The following is a 17,687-nucleotide window of genomic DNA, read 5'->3' as shown; positions in this document are numbered from 1 at the left end:
CGATTTAGTTCCGATTTTTCTTTTTTGAAAGAGGGGCTTCCGTCTCTTGCTATTATTTTTGGGCTTCAAAATCTTCAAAAGAATTAGCAAAGCATAGTGGATTAATAATATAACAGCTCATGATTAGTGGATGCATGGTTCGTTACTAACTAATAATTCTTTGAATCTTAGTTTCTTCAAGGCTTGCCTAAGTTGTATTATATAGTTTAAGATATAAAGTAACACATTCAATCCAATATATAATTATTGTATATATGCGAGATAAAACAACAGGAGCACAATAAAGGACAACAACTTAATAAAGCTATAGAATAGCAAAAGTAGTAAATAATAAAGGAGTAAAGGGAAAGGAAGGACTCTGATTTTTGGGCCTCAAATGGCAGGCCTAACAATAACATGGACGACAACTGACTCTGGACTCCCAAGATATAGCAATGCTTGATTTAGGCCTGAGTTCTTTAAGAACTCAACAGGCCCAATCCATTGTACATGTTCAAAAAAGAAGAGAGAAAGTCACTAGAAAGACAATACTATATACAAGATCATACATTAACTTGCAAGCAAAGAATAAATGAAAGATAACTAACAGTATTTAAATATTAAGAAGGTTATACTAATGTGGTGGTTATGTATAACAAATGATCCACATTGAAAACCTTTCATTTTTGTTAAACACTAAACACAAAGAGAATAATAAGTGTCAATGAATTAAGGTCTAAGGAGAGAATTCTACTCAAGGTCGATGCGACCTTTGACTCCCCCGATACTTCAAAGTTTCCAAGAGCCTCGAGGCCCAGGGCAATGCTTGTGCAGGGGGGAGTATCCCAACCAATAGTTAGATTATACGCCCAAATACCCTCAACTACTAAGGACTTATTCTTCCCTATAGTTTTGAGTGAAATGAGTCTCTTTCAATGTAAACCAACTACCATAACACACCCTACCACAGAAGCATACCACTTTCTTAACAGAACAACACAAAAATAGTTTCAATTTTTCATAACTATGTTCCAATACTACGTAAGTGAAACACATAAGAAAAAGTCTAAAAGTCAAGTTTTCGAGCACACATAGAGGCAGGGACGGTTATACTGTTACTTCTAAAGAGCCAAACAACTGGATCACACATCTCAATGATAGGTAAAAAGCACATAGTTTAAAGCTACATCAACTTAGGAATACATATGCTTTTTCCCTATTAGACTAATCACATATTAGTTAAACTCAAGTCTTGCACACAAAGGTTAACAACACTACTTGGAACTTTTGAAAACATCAGCAAAGATTAAGAGAAATAGTCATTACTAGAAGCCTCTACAGGTGTCATTGGATACCAGAATATAATGAAAACTTTTAACATGATCGTAGGTTTGCAAATTCAAATGGAATTCTTAAAAGTACTTAACATGATCACAGACTACCAGTCTCACTTGATTTTGGAACTGTTGGTAGAATCACTTCATTATAGGAGTATAGTGAAATAAGCAAGTTGTTGTGTCTAAGCAATAGCAATAAGGGGTTTCTCTTAGACTAGAACTCAATTCAAATTACCAGGGAAAGAGAGAACTGAATATTGTCTCAAGACAATGTACAAAAGTATGAAGTCATAAGGGATAAACAAGGATTCATGAAAAGCATTAATTCAACAACACATATAGAGATTTCAACCAAAGTTATGATCTTTCAAGACAGGATGAGTCTCAGCCATTACAAAATCAGGTTATCAATGTCATTAAAGGGGTCAAAGACATGGAAGATATTATATCAAACATGTTTAACTCATCTGTACAAACTAAGATTAACATCTAAGCATGATGTAGTTATACTCAACTTGTAAAATAGTTACATTTAACTATAGTAGATATGATTAAAACCTATTTTATGAGAAATAATTTAATCATAGAAGAACACATGCAAGATAGTTGCTGATATTCACAAAGGTTCACCTTAATAAGACTGTTCTATACAAAGAGACTCAGAGATGTAACTAACAGTTAGGCATAGGTATAAGACGTTCATAGTGCTGACTCAAAGAATGCTTAACAAGCACTTATGTAAAGGAAAAGATCTTTATTTAAACACTTAAACATCACAAGCCCTAACTAAGTGATGCATGATTACACCATGCACATTTATGTACATTCTAGTTAGAGTCATCAAGAAATAACCTCAAATGTAGAACAACATCATACAAAATATAGTGTGATAGGTATGAAGATTATAATAGAACATTGGAGAAAGGTTGAAGTCTAGGCAGATATGTAGGGGTGGGCATCGGTCGGTTCGGTGCCTCAATAGTGAAAAAATTCTAAACCATTAATCTAATAACCCGATACCGATAACCCAATAAATAATTAACGGTTCGGGTTATCGGTGTTTTACCCGATATATGCCTAGCCCTACAGATATGAGAAGTCATTAAGGCATATTTAGTAGCTTAATCACATAGGCTGTTTGATATTGAATAAAAGTTGTTGAGGTTATATAATAACTTAGTCAATACTGATTAAATATACCCAAAAGCATAACAGGTGATCATAGGTTAACAACATATCATCACGAACTGAAAATAATATATATACACTAATGAAAAATATTATACACAAACACAACTAATAAAAGTCATAAGCAGGTTCATTATATTCGAATAAAGACAGTCAAAAGAGAGAGGGTGAAAGTGTATTGACCTTTTTTAAGGCAGCATACCAAACAGGGTTTCTAACTTATCCGTATGAAAACCAAAATTTCAAGCTCTTCAGTAGTGAAGAAACTCAGAAACAAAAAGGAAATAGAAATCAATCAGAAAAGAAACCTAGCTTCTTAATTCATATGAGATTTTTAGACTATTGTTAGGTCTGGTAGGTCTTTGTGGTGATTGTTAGGTGAGAGCATTGAAAACCCTATTTGTAATATAGTTCAATAGTTTAGGGTTTCAACCGATTCAAATAGTGAGTGGAAGATGACGATGAGTTGATGATATGAGCATAATTGGGTGAAATCAGAAAGAATAGAGGGAAAGCAGTGAGGATTTTTTACCTGAAAAGAGAGACGATCGGCTGTTGAAGTTCTCAACCCAGTGGTCAAGCCCTAATGTCCAGAGGTCACCGTGTTTGACACTGGACAAATAATGGTGATGATGAAATTGAAGATGCAGCAATATATGCCATGGATTTGAAAGACCATAACAACAACACAGATGATTTGAAGTTTCATCGTCTAGCTAGGTTTTCTGAATTTAAGAGTTTTCGAATTTAGTGATGGAAAAGGAAAAGAACCAACGTGATTCGCGGATTTAGGGTGCAATAAGAATGATTCCATGGGCTATTTGTGACCGTGCACAAATTTTTGCAAGGTTTTTGAGGATTGATGTGTTCGCCGGCGAGAGAGAATAAAGTGGAAAGGGAAAATTAGGGGCGGCCAAGTCTATGTGAAATGATTTGGGTTTTGGGGGATTGGGGTTGCTCTTTAGGTTTAAGATAGGGAGATTTGATCTGGATCGTTTGATCTGATGATCAACAACCCTGAAAATTTGGGCATTAAAAGGTTTTTATGAAGAATTTTGGTGGCCGTTGGATTCTTGTGATCTAACGACTATAATTAAATCTACTTAGTGCTTCAAATGAAATAGAAAGTAGAGTCAAAAATCGTGGGCCATTGATATAAGAAATGGGCGGCCTAGATCAATTGTGTTTGTTTTGTGTGTGCTGGAGGTGGGTGAGGTGACATGAACTAATTGGCTTAAAAGGGAGTTGCAAGGATTACCAAAGTGGAGAGTGGGGGAATTGGACCTGGGTCATTTTCAGATTGGGTTGGTGCATTGCGACAATTTTTGTTTAAAAAATAGCCAATTTGTGTTTGGGAATGCAATTGCAGTTATAGCCATTTAGTCATTAGCCTCTTTAAAATTATTTCAATTAAACTTTGTTAATATCCAATAAAACGTAGTAAAATTATAATTATGAAATGTACTACTAATTATTGTAATCAATTATTTGTAAAATATTTTGCCTTCTAAATTATGACAGTAATTTCAAATTATTAAAACAGTAGCCTATTTAACTAAAATTGAGAAAATAATTTGTTCAATTAATTATAAAGCCTATGTGGTGTGTACAAAATATTGTTTTAATAATACTAACATAGTAAGTACATTTGTAATTATATAATACTAATATTGGGTGATTAAATTATAAACTAATACTTAATTAATTTGTGAAAATATTTATTTATCGATAGAAAATAATTTTAAAATATTTATTGTAAATTATTCAAGCACAAGTACATTAATTTTAAAAAGGAGGGTCAAAATTGGCCATCAACAACTATTGCACCCTATTTTGCACTAGTCAAAACAAGATTCAACTTATGGTTTCTCTGTTTTTGATAAAAGAGAGTCACCACCTAATATTTAAAGGTATACTAGTATACCTATTTAATTACAAAGTCATTTTCTTTATTGGTCTGCTAACCGGTGAATTATGGGTAATGATTCTTGTTCTTCTAAGAGGAAGGTGTTAGGCACCCCTTAAAATCTGCCTGAGGTAGTTCCATAGGACATAGACTAATTTTAAGGGAATTCAGGGGAAGAGGACTAGACTCTGGCAATTGGGCCACAAGAAGGCAGGCCCAACAGTATAGAGATGCGGCTACAGTTGATTTGGACTCTCCAGAAAAATGTGAGATTGGGCCTAGGAACTCTACAGGACCAAATGGATGTACATGCTCAAAAGAAAAAAAAAGTCACTAGATACATGCTCTTGATATTCAACAATGTATGAAATATATAAACAAATGACTGGAACAAATCATATTAAAAAAATCAATACTCTAAAACTATGAGAAATTATACTAATGTGGTGGTTATACATGAAAAATAGTTTAAATTGAAAACCTTTAGTTGTCATTAAATACTAAACCCCTAAAGAACCAAACGTGTCAATGAATTAGAGGCTAAGGAGGGAGTTCTACTCAAGATCTATGCCCCCGTTTGAATCCCCCGACACTTCAAATTTCCCAAGGGACTCAAGGCCCAGGGCAATGCTTTTGTCGGGAAGAGCAACCCAACTTAGAATTAAACTCTACTCCCAAGTACCCTTAACCACTAATGACTTATTTTTTCCTATGGGTTTAAGTGCCAATGAGGCCCTTTTAATGTAAACTAACTACCATAATAACCCTACCACATAAGTATACTTTCCCTTTTAACGGAATAACATAAGGATACACAAATAATTTTACATTTTCTAACACCAGATGAACAATTTACATGTTAGATAAATCTAAAGGCCAGACCTTCGAGCACACATAAGAGAGAAATAGAAACATTATAACATACAGTTAATGGTCTAACACTAGGGAAAACACATTTAAAGGGAAGGTAAAGAACTTCAGAGTTCAGATATGCAGTAGCACAAGAAATACAACCATTCCTATCTTGGTAGACTAGTTATAAATTAATTAGATTGGTACTAGCACATACATAAACTAGTAGCACTACTTGGAACTTTTGAAGTGCATCAGTAAAGGTTAAGACAAAAACAGCTACAACCAACTATTTTTATAGAAACATGGTCAACACTCTCAATATGACCATAGGTTCACTAATTTGAACATGGAATTTCTAAGATGCTCAATAGGATCAGATTCATGGAGTACTAACCTTAAACAAACTATTATTCAATGAATAGCAATAGAAAACTTCTCATAGGATTGAAAATTAGATTCAATTTTAGAATAGCAGAAAAGAGAGGACTGAGTATATCTTCAAAACAAGAGCATGGAGTCAAATAGGGATACATGCAATATTCAGTCACTTATATATAGACGGTTCAAGTGAGGTTGTAATCTTATGCAGACACGGGAGCTCTATATGTTATAGAATCAAGTTAGTCATGTCATGAAGGGAGGGAGTTATAGACAAATAAAGTATTATACAAAAACAAGTTTAATTCAGGTGTATAACTTAAATTGTATCTAGATATGAAGTAATCACACTCACCTTAAAATTATCATTTTGGCTACAACAAGAATGACTAGGTCCTACTTTATGGAAGATATCTTAATGATAAGTAGGTATAAGCTTCATAGAGTCGGCAGTGTCACAAAAGAGATTAAAGACAAGAAAGCACTACACCTAAATAAGTTTTGACTTAAATATTGTAACGACCCAGCCGGTCGTTTCGTGAGTTATAGCCCCGTTTTCCCTATTTTTCTTCTTTATGTGTTCTTTAGCGGTATTTCATCGTATCGTGTTTGTTGGTTTGGGTCCGGAATGGTTTTGGTGTGGAATGAGACACTTCATCTCATATTTAGAAGTTTAAGTTAAAAAAGAACCGAATATTGACTTATGTGTAAATGATCTCGGATGTGAATTCTGATGGTTCAGTTAGCTCCGTTAGGTTATTTTGGACTTGGTAATGCATCTGGAATGTGATTTGGAGGTCCGTGGTGGATTTAGGCTTGAATTGGCAAAATTAGAAATTTGGCATTTTTCGTTCGGTAGTGGAAATCTTGATATCGGGGTCGGAATGGAATTCCGGAAGTTGGAGTAGGTTTGTAGTGTTATTTGTGATGTGTGTACATAATTTGAGGTAATTCGAATGAGGTTTGCTAGTTTCGGCATCGTTTGCAAAATTTGGAAGTTTAGAAGTTCTTAGGCTTGAATCCAAGGTTGATTTGGTATTTTGATATTGTTTTGAGTATTTTGAAGGTTCGACTAAGTTTGTATGTTGATATATGACTTGTTGGTATGTTTGGTAGAGGTCCCAGGGCCTCAGGTTGATTTCGGGTGGTTGATGGAACAAGGTTGGAATTTGAGGAATGTTGAAATTTTCACTCAGCTGTCATAACCGCACCTGCGGAATGGGGATCGCAGGTGCAGGCCCGCAGAAGGGAAAAGCAGCCGTAGAAGTGGCCAAGGCTAAGGAGGACAGGAACCGCAGGTGCGATTAGTGGAGTGCACCTGCGAGACCGTAGGTGCGAGTAATGGACCACTAAAGCAATTTTGGGCGGATAAGTGATTTCCGTAGGTGCGATGCTTGGATTGTAGGTGTGGTCGCGCAGATACGATAAAAGGGGCCGCAGGTGCAAGATGCCTGGGCATAAGGTATCTTCGCGAATTTTTGGGGCATTCTTTATAATTTTTTTCGGACTTGGAGCTTTTTGGAGAGTTTTGAAGAGGGAATCAAGCGGCTTTTTCATTGAGGTATGTTACTTGAGCTCAATACTCGTGATTATGGTAATTTTCAGTTGTTTAAGCATGTAATTAGTTGAAATTAGGGATAAAAATGAGGGGTTACGACTTGGAAATTGGAGAGTTTGATTTGGGAATTTGAGGGACTATTTGATGTCTAATTTTGATTAATTTTGTACGGATAGATTCGTGAGTGAAAGCGCTTTCTAGTTTTGTTATTTTTTTCAGATTCCGAGACATGGGCCCGGGGGCCGGGTTTGGTTGAATTTCGGGATTTTGGTCTAAATTGATAGTTTTTCGTATGGAATTGGTTTCTTGGCCTATATTGATTGCATTGTATTGCTTTTGGGACGTTTCGAGGCTAATTCCAGAGGCAAGGGTATCGCAGAGTTGGGATTTGACCGGTTTGAGATAGGTAATGATTGTAAATCTAGTCCTGAGGGTATGGAACCCTAGATTTCGCATCGTTTTACTACTTTGAGGTGACGCATAAGGTAGGTGACTGGCGTGTGTGTCACGACCCAAACCGATGGGCCGCGACATGCACCCAGTACCTTACTCAACTGAATACCAACGTAACGTATCTTTCTTATTACATCATCATATACATGTAACATACGGGCCTAATAGGCTAACATAATCATTTATAAAGTCAAAGCATAGGCCGACAAGGCCGTACAATCTTTCACGTACACGACATATGTCTATAAGCCTCTAAGAATACATAAATATCATAAAGGTTGAGACAGAGTCCCGCCATACCAAACAATATACGTCTAACTCATACTAACCAAACAAGCAACTCTGAAGCAAAGGAAGCGCACCAACATCTTCCGCTGATGTGATAGCATACATGGAGGGCTCTCGACCTATCTATCAGGACCTGCGGGCATGAAACGCAGCATCCCCAGGCAAAAGGGACGTCAGTACGAATAATGTACTGAGTATGTAAGACACATAAATAAATACATAAGAGACATGCAAGACATATAGAGTACATGACTCAACCTGTACGTCTGAATAACTTTGTAAATCATAAATTACTTTTAGCGTCATGCGTATGCATATGAATGTAATGTCATACATAGGTACATGTTTCATAACATCATCAGCCTCTGAGGGCATCCCATCATATCATATCGGCCACTACGGGAAAAATCATCATCGTATACTAGCTGATCAGGTAGTGGTGCGTATATAATACCATAACCTTTCCCATATCTCGTATACATATAGACATATATATATATATATATACGCGTATATAACACCGTTTGAATCATATTTACATATATACGCTTATATAACACCGTTTGAATCATATTTCAGCCACTGTGGGCAACATTATCATCATATACCAGCTGATCAGGTGGTGGTGCGTATATAACGCCGTAACCTTTTCCCATATCCCATATACATATATTTACATATATATGCGTATATAACGCCATCTGGTCATGGGTCAATGCACATGTATGAAATGCATGAAAAATACCTAATAATCTCAATATTCCTTTCGAATAATTTTTTTCAACTACGTATTATTCTGAGACCCACGAGCAGAAAATAATAATATTTTTCATGGGGAATCAAGAATATAGACACCCATACTATTTCTATGAATAGAGTAATTTATGGAAATTATGTGTTTGCTCGTTTCTTCAATATCATATGGACCATGCCAAAAGAAAAAAGGGATAGCTTTAACATACATGTTCCTTGAATCATTTGCATGAAATGAAGCTTCTGATTCTTTGAATTTGAACAAAATTGTTGCTTGGCTAAACTGAAATGAAACTATTGGTTGGCTAAACTGAAACGAATTTGCTGCTAAAGATTTGAATTTAGGAATAGAGAGTGATGGTTAAATTTCATTGTTTACCAAAATGAACCAAAGTTCTAAAATAGACCCAAATTGTAGAATATCTTAAGTCTTTACTCGTTAGTTTGCCACTAACCTTCCTATGACTACGTAGTCATGGGCTTGGTGTGTTATCTTGCTGCCACGTGTCATATTCTAATATAATAATTAACTAGGTAATGTCCCGCTACCCGGTAATTAATCAATTACCCGCATAATTTAATAATTACCACAAATTACTTAAAATTCTACTTATTTTTAACACACCTTATACACCTTACTATCATGACCATGGGATACCTTGTATGGTACTAGTCCATAAATACCGGGTATTTTAGTTCTGGCTGCATTTTATCCTAAAATGTCATACTTCGACAAAATTCTTTTTTCGTTAATCCGTGTACCCCTTTATCCTTCATAATACTTATTTATCGCTTGTTATAAATAGCGTAAGTACGTTAACGAAAAGATGATCTCATCCCCGAGTCTCCGTCGCTTAACTGAAAACGAAATTTTAACGTACGAAAATGCGGGACATAATATCTCATTTCCGATCTTATATTAATTTACTTATGGCGTACTCCCACATACAAAAAAACATAAGGTGTAACATCATTTCCCCTTTTGGAACATTCGTTCTCGAATGTTGATTGATGCACTTATCATTCTTATAACCCATAGCTTTTGCGAATAGTTTAGTATTCCTCTTGCCATCTAGGCGACCGTTTTGTGAATGAATCCCAAAGACTAGGGCATTTCTCCCTTTAAGCCTCTTTCTCACACCACCCCTTGTAGTCGGAATCCTTCTAATCTTGTAACTATTGCTACCTTTTATCATGCAGCCTTTACGATTCTAACTTTGTATGTGCGCCTATGCGACTCTTCTCTTCTCTTTCCTCCAACTTTTAGCCAATCTCTAAGCTTCACTTTGGAACATATATAAAATTATGTCAAGTTGTCCCTCTGGGCATCATTAGCTTTACTACATCTACGTAGGCCATACTATACCATAATTCTTACTTCGATTTATCATTACAGAGGCCTGCTACCGAACTCTAGGTTACTCTTGTTGCTTATAAATCTAAGTCCTTTAACGCTTCTTCATTACTCTCCATCTTAAGGTTGATGGCCCAATCTCATCTCGTACTTTGCAACTTTTATCTATCCATTGTTGATTCACCTTAATACCGATAACTTGACCTCTTATGTAACTCTACTGTTAGGGCTCACGTCTCATCGAGGAACATCTAAAATGATTAGACTGATCCACTTGGGGTGATACCATGCTTTCATAAGCGTATCTCACAGCATCCCAATGTGATTCACCTTACATAGGTATTTTAATTCTTTATAATTCATGAAATCAATACTCAATTGAAGGCTCAAACATCATCCTTTATTTATAAAAATCACACCCTTATTCTACTGCCAGGGCAACATTCCACATAATACTAGTCATAGACCCCTTTGAGTTTATTCAGACTATGCTGAGCTTTTTATGAATTAAAAGAACCATCATCTCCGTTGTTTTCACAGGCTTAATCTCGAGGACTTATCCCTTTTCATCACTTTCTCACTTTCCTTCTTCTTATCCTTACTCTTGTCTTTCTAAAACCTTGTCGTTCTATCATATTTTAGCTTGTGATCAATTCCCATGCATATTCTGGAACACCAAGCGAGACACTGTATCATCCCTAACTCTTCTTTTACTTTCTAATTAGACCTTTCGGCACTTAGAAAACATAGGCTGGGAAGTATTCCACTGATGGCGCTGCTACTATTCCTTGATACTGAATCCTAGTGATTCTAGCCTTATATCCGAAGTAAGGACTATTCACAACCTTCTGTATTTGAGTATCTCGTGCGATGTTCACCTTTACCTTACTTACCTTAAAATCTCGTATCATATCTTTTATTTCCTTCATAACCTCCCTTCCACCTAGGTGTAATTCATGTCCATAACTTGAAGCTCTATTATAATACTCGCACCTCTGGTACATATACAATCCGGTGGGAGCTTCGTACTAACTTCTTATGAGGCTGGTACTTCTTCTAACTGCTATCTTGTAGAGCCACTATAGATTATGGTTGTTGTATTATTTCTCTTGAACATCTGATATTAAGAGTGATTCTGTCATGTTCTCCAACACAACTTGTATAATTTTTCTAGGTCCAATAATCAGACTCCTGATTTACTTAGGTGATGTAATTCTTTAGTTTCCTCTTCCTTCTGATCAGCCTTTACGTAGGCTTATGCTATCTTCCGATCTGTGGCTTATGGTATCAGTTATTACCTTAGCCTTTCATGGGCTTTATGGAATATCCATGATACAATCTTCTAACAATTTAATCCTTTGTCATTGCCCTAGGCTTAATTCTCTATTTTAACTTATACCGGAGTCTTCTACGACTGTATGATTGTCAACAAATATGCTGCCTGGATAATGCTCCAAAATCTCGAGTGTATCCATAACGTACTAACTCTGGATCATTGATCAAATAATTCTTTTGTTCCATCTTAGCTTTCTTTCAACGTAAGAAATTATTTTTCCTGGTTTTTCTGCCCCTCGTTGTGTCCATACGTACCTTATCCTAGTGCCCACACTTGCCAGAGTTTTTATAGAACTCATATGATCTAGAATATTACCTTTAACTCTTACTTCCCGTTCATTAACCATGGTGGGTGCCACTTTACTTTGGAATGCTTACAATGTTGTTGCGAGATTGTTGTTACACGACCATTTCCTCTTTATGTCACTGTGCTTAGGTTAAAGCCTTTCTTCTTATCTCCTCAGCTAGTCTTTCGTTGTAGTACTTTGGGAGAACCCTTGACTCTCGTAAAGCTGTGAGCTTATTACAAACCTTTTTTTGTCCTTACTAGCCTCTAATCATCTGTAGTTGCTTACTTCCATGCCTTTGTACTTGTATGGTTGCTTCTGAACTGATATTTTGATTGCCTTCCCAGTGGCACTTTCTTTTATCCCCGCAATACTCATACGGTACCTTTAACTATCCCGACTCTTGTTTGAATATATCTCAAGTATTATAATGATATTCTCCGAGGCTGAATTCTCCATGTTGGGTTCTACTATGTTTATTTTACACGATCTGATGACTCGTCTGTAACCTCCTGTTTAGCCATAACTGAGATCTTCCTGACCAATTACTAACTATTCGTTCGCCCATTCTCGTATCAATATTCCTCGTAATCTTTCTTGGGTTATTTACTTTGTTTTAACTTACGTCTCGTACTGGCTCCTTATTTATTAATAACAGCTCAGGCAGGAACCTTTACTTCCTCTCCTTGACGTCGTGCTTGGACAATAATATTGAATTGTAACGTATCTATAAGATTTGGATAAGTGTCATCTCATTCCTCTTTCATTTATTGCATTCTTCCTTTACCGTTCCATAGTCATTAGAATCACTTAATTCTGACTTAATGCCACATTACTCCATATTCCCCCCTTTTGGGGTGTACTAAAAGCTGAAGCCACGAGGATCTACCTATAGATGTTTTACCTCTTCATCTTTGGTGTCGTTTCTCAACATCAATGATCCTTATTCGCTTTGCGGCAATTATTCTATACCAAGGATGAAAAATTCCCTTATTCACGAGGATGAAATTTAGTATAACTGGCACACACAGTCCCTTAAGCTAAACTTTGCTCACATTGCTTGCTGTAGGGAAGCGTCTTCCTGAATGATCATTCTCTAAATTTCTCATGAATCTTCTTCTGTTGTCCATTTTATTATCGTCGGAACAAAATCTGAAATTCGCATGATACCGACCATTATCAAATCACTGAATCCCTCATTCATGTTTAGTTTATCTTGTTCACTAGCCTATGCTGATTTCTATTATTTTGGGTCTAACCTTTCCTCTTGGTAGTCACACTAAAGTTGCGAATTTATTTCTTGAAATGAGGACATGATTGTATGGCCTATACACTTTTGTTGTCCTAAGGCCTGACAATTCTTGTTTCTTCCTTCACTTGACTATAGTTTTTGTAATATTGTCATCTTTTGATATACCGTTGTCATCCATGTATCACATCATACTCATAAAGCTTTATTAACTCTTTTCTTATTTCCCGCTAACATTTATGCCTATCATTTTATTCTGAAAACTTGAACAAGACATTCTTTTGCTCTTAGCTTCCCTTTGCTCTATCCAATGCCTCTTCAAGTTGCTTAATATTCTCACTTTACTAGGGACGCGAGCCACACTAAGGTAATATTTATCCTTTCAAGGCTTATAGTGCATGTCTTTGTAGTACTCATATCTGGCTGCACTGTTTTAGAGTGCACCATCTGGTGTCTCATAAGTGATCTATTAGCATATTTGCAATATCCTTCGGAAATGTCAAATGATGTAATCAATTCATCCATCATATCTTCTTATACTACTTTTGTTAATCCCCATAGGGCATATCTGGAATGGGTGCGACCAATTGTATATACCTCTGTTACTGTTTAATATAACTCAAAAAGCTTTTGTTCTTCCGCCTGAATTATAAACGTTGTTAACCTTCATTAACTAGGTGCCTCGTATACTTCTTCATCTTGTTTCTGTTACTTGTTGAAACTTGTATTTATCTTCTTAATTTCTCATTGTCTTTTACCATAAAGGTTGATAGGCATTCTTGCCTTAAGGCTCCTTATCAAGAGGCTTACACCTTTCAGTACGCACATGATCTCCTGAAGACCTCATATTTACTTATCATAAGCATGATACAAAGTCGAGTTCCTCTAATTCAGCACTTCCACAGCTATATCTCTTATCGATCATCTTTCTGAATGTAGACATCGTCTTATTACGAATAAAAATAGAAGCTCGGGACTTGAATTTTTATAAGTGAGCTCTACCACAAGATCTAGAGTAAGAAGAAAGAGTGACAATCTTAAATGCCCTGTAGACTCGTACTTATAAGTGTGGTGCACGACACACCCATAAACAAGACTCTACTAGACACGGCTTGTAGACTCCCTAGGACAGAACTGCTATGATACCACTTTTGTCACAACCCAAACCAATGGGTCGTGACGGGCACCCAGTACCTTACTCAACCGAATACCAACGTAACGTATATTTCTTATTACATCATCATATACACGTGACATACATACCTAATAGGCCAACATAATCATTTATAAACTCAAAATATAGGCCGACAAGGCCGTACAATCTTTCACGTACACTACATATGTCTACAGTCCTCTAAGAATACATAAATATCATAAAGGTCGAGACAGAGTCCCGCCATACCAAACAATATACGTCTGACTCATACTAACCAAACAAGCAACTCCGAAGCAAATGGAGCGCACCAACATCTTCCGCTGATCTGATAGCGTACATGGAGAGCTCTCGACCTGTCCATCGAGACCTACGAGCATGAAACGTAGCGTCCCCGGGCAAAAATGATGTCAGTACGAATAATGTACTGAGTATGTAAGGCACATAAATAAATACATAAGAGACATGCAAGACATATAAAGTACCCGACTCAACTTGTAAGTCTGAATAACTTTGTAAATCATAAATTACTTTTAGCGTCATGCGTATGCGTATGAATGTCATGTCATGCATAAGTACATATTTCATAATATCATCAGCCTCTAAGGGCATCCCATCATATCATATCAGCCATTGCGGGCAAAATCATCATCGTATACCAGCTAATCAGGTGGTGGTGCATATATAATGCCATAACCTTTCCCATATCCCGTATATATATACTTACATATATACACATATATAACGCCGTTTGAATCATATTTATATATATACGCGTATATAACGCCGTTTGAATCATATTTTAGCCACTGTGGGCAACATCATCATCATATACCAGCTGATCAGGTGGTGGTGCGTATATAACTCCGTAACCTTTTCCCATATCCCATATACATATATTTACATATATACGCGTATATAATTCCATCTGGTCATGGGTAAATGCACATGTATGAAATGCATGAAAAATACGTAATAATCTTAATATTCCTTTCGAATAAATTTTTCCAACTGCGTATTATTCTGAGACCCACGAGCAGAAGATAATAATATTTTTCATGGGGAATCAAGAATATAGACACCCATACTATTTCGAAGAATAGAGTAATTTATGGAAACTGTGTGTTTGCTCGTTTCTTCAGTATCATATGGACCATGCCAAAAGAAAGAAGGGATAGCCTTAATACCTGTTCCTTGAATCATTTGCACGAAATGAAGCTTCTGCTTCTTTGAATTTCAACAAAATTGTTGCTTGGCTAAACTTAAACGAAACTGTTGGTTGGCTAAACTGAAACGAATTTGCTGCTAAAGATTTGAATTTAGGAATAGAGAGCGATGGTTAAATTTCATTGTTTTTAGACCAAAATCAAAAATGAACCATAGTTGTTTAACCAAATGAACCAAAGTTCTAAAATAGACCAATATTTTAGAATATCTTAAGTCTTTACACGTTAGTTTGCCACTAACCTTCCTATGACTACTTAGTCATTGGATTGGTGTGTTATCTTGCTGCCACTTGTCATATCCTAATTTAATAATTAACTAGGTAATGTCCCGCTACTCGGTAATTAATCAATTACCCGCATAATTTAAAAATTATCACAAATTACTTAAAATTCTACTTATTTTTAACACACCTTATACACCTTACTATCATGCCCATGGAATACCTTGTGTGATACTAGTCCATAAACACCGGGTATTTTAGCTCTGACCGTATTTTTTCCCAAAATGCCATACTTCAACGAAGTTCTTTTTCGTTAATCCATGTACCCCTTTATCCTTCATAATACTTATTTATTTTTTGTTATAAATAGTGTAAGTACATGAACGTCAAGATGATCTCATCCCCGAGTCTACGTCGGTTAACTAAAAACGAAATTTTAACGTACAAAAATGCGGGACGTAATATCTCATTTCCGATCTTATATCAATTTACTTATGGCGTACTCCCAAATACAAAAAAACATAAGGTGTAACAGTGTGGGCGTGCACCATTGGAGATAATGACTTGGTCCGTCTCGTAACAACTATTAAGTTGTGTATTTGATTGAAATTATATGATACTTATGTGTTTTAGAAAAAAATTTCTATAAATTGGGCTGAATGGCATATTTAGACCTTGTGCCAGAGCTGTCTGGACCCCTAGGGGCCTTTTCTTATTATCCTCTCACTATTTTGATTGAAAATCTGTACTCAGTCATGCTATGTTTACTGATTTCATAACTTAGACTGAATACCCTATTTTTACTAATAGCCTAAGTGGCTTGAGAGGTTTATGACTGAGTGAGGCCGAGGGCCTGTTTTGTGAGGATATTATGGGATTGGGCTGCGAGCCGTAGTATGTTGTTACTGATTCATGATTATGTGAGGCCTAGGGCCTGATTGATTTATGCCACGAGGTGGCTTGATATAGCACTTGGGCTGTAGGATCCTCTCTGGAGTCTGCACACCCCAGTGAGCGTGGGTACCCTTTGTGAGTGATATGAGATATGCTCGAGGGGTTGTATATGAGTTACTATGAGGTTTGCCCGAGGGGATGTATATGAGTGATGTTCTGCCCGAGGGGTTGCTTTTGAGTGATGTTTTGCTCGAGGGGCTATTTACTGCTCGTCACTACTGCTCAGTCTTTATTTAGTGTTATTAATTACTAAGTTGGCGTACTCACATTATTCCCTGCACCTTGTGTGCAGATCTAGGGGTTGCTAGACATGCTAGCGAGTGTTGATTTCATCCGTCGCGGATCTTTGGAGTTAGCAAGGTAGCTGCATGGCGATTGCAGCCTTGCTCTTCTTCCTCCTATCTTCCTATAGATGTTATTAGTTGTTTTCCGGACTGTATTAGTCTTATTATTATCAGATAGTCCTTGGTAGTTTCTCATGACTAGTGACTATGATGACCCGGCCAGTCATCTCATGAATTACCGCTCCGTTTTCCCTTTTTCTGCTTCTTCATGCTTTGTTATCCGTGTTTTATGGTATCGGGTTAGTCGGATCGAGTATGGAATGATTTTGGTAAGGTTTGAGGCACTTCGTCTCTTTTAAGGAAGTTAAGTTGGAAAAGTCAACCGGATATTGACTCATGGGTTAGAGGGCTTGGATGCGAGTTCTGATGGTTCTGTTAGCTTCGGGAGGTGATTTATAGCTTAGGAGTGTGATCGGAATGGGTTTTGGAGGGTTGGAGTAGTTTTAGGCTTTAATTGGCGAAGTAGATATTTTGGCGATTTCCGGTTGGTAGATGAGACTTTGATATAGGGGTCGGAATGTTATTCCAAGAGTTGCAGTAGCTCTGTCGTGTCATTTAGGATGTGTGTGTAAAATTCCAGGTCATTCGGTCGTGGTTTGGTTGGGTTTTTGATCGAAAGCGTATTTCAGAAGAATTTTAGAAACTTAGTCTTGAATCCGATCTGATTTGGTAGATTTGATGTTGTTTGAGGCATTTTGATGACTGGAACAAGTTTAAATAAGGTATTGGGTTATGTTTCTGCTTTTGGTTGAGGTCCTGGGGGCTTGGGATGATTTCGGGTGGTTAACGGAGAAGTTGGAATTTTGTTGCAGCAACTGAAATTGATGCTTCTGGTATTTTTGCACTTGTGGATTGGGGACCGCAGGTGC

This window comes from Nicotiana sylvestris, chromosome 8 (genome assembly GCF_000393655.2).
Source record: "Nicotiana sylvestris chromosome 8, ASM39365v2, whole genome shotgun sequence".
NCBI lineage: Eukaryota > Viridiplantae > Streptophyta > Magnoliopsida > Solanales > Solanaceae > Nicotiana > Nicotiana sylvestris.
Note: the sequence above shows the minus strand (reverse complement) of the source record.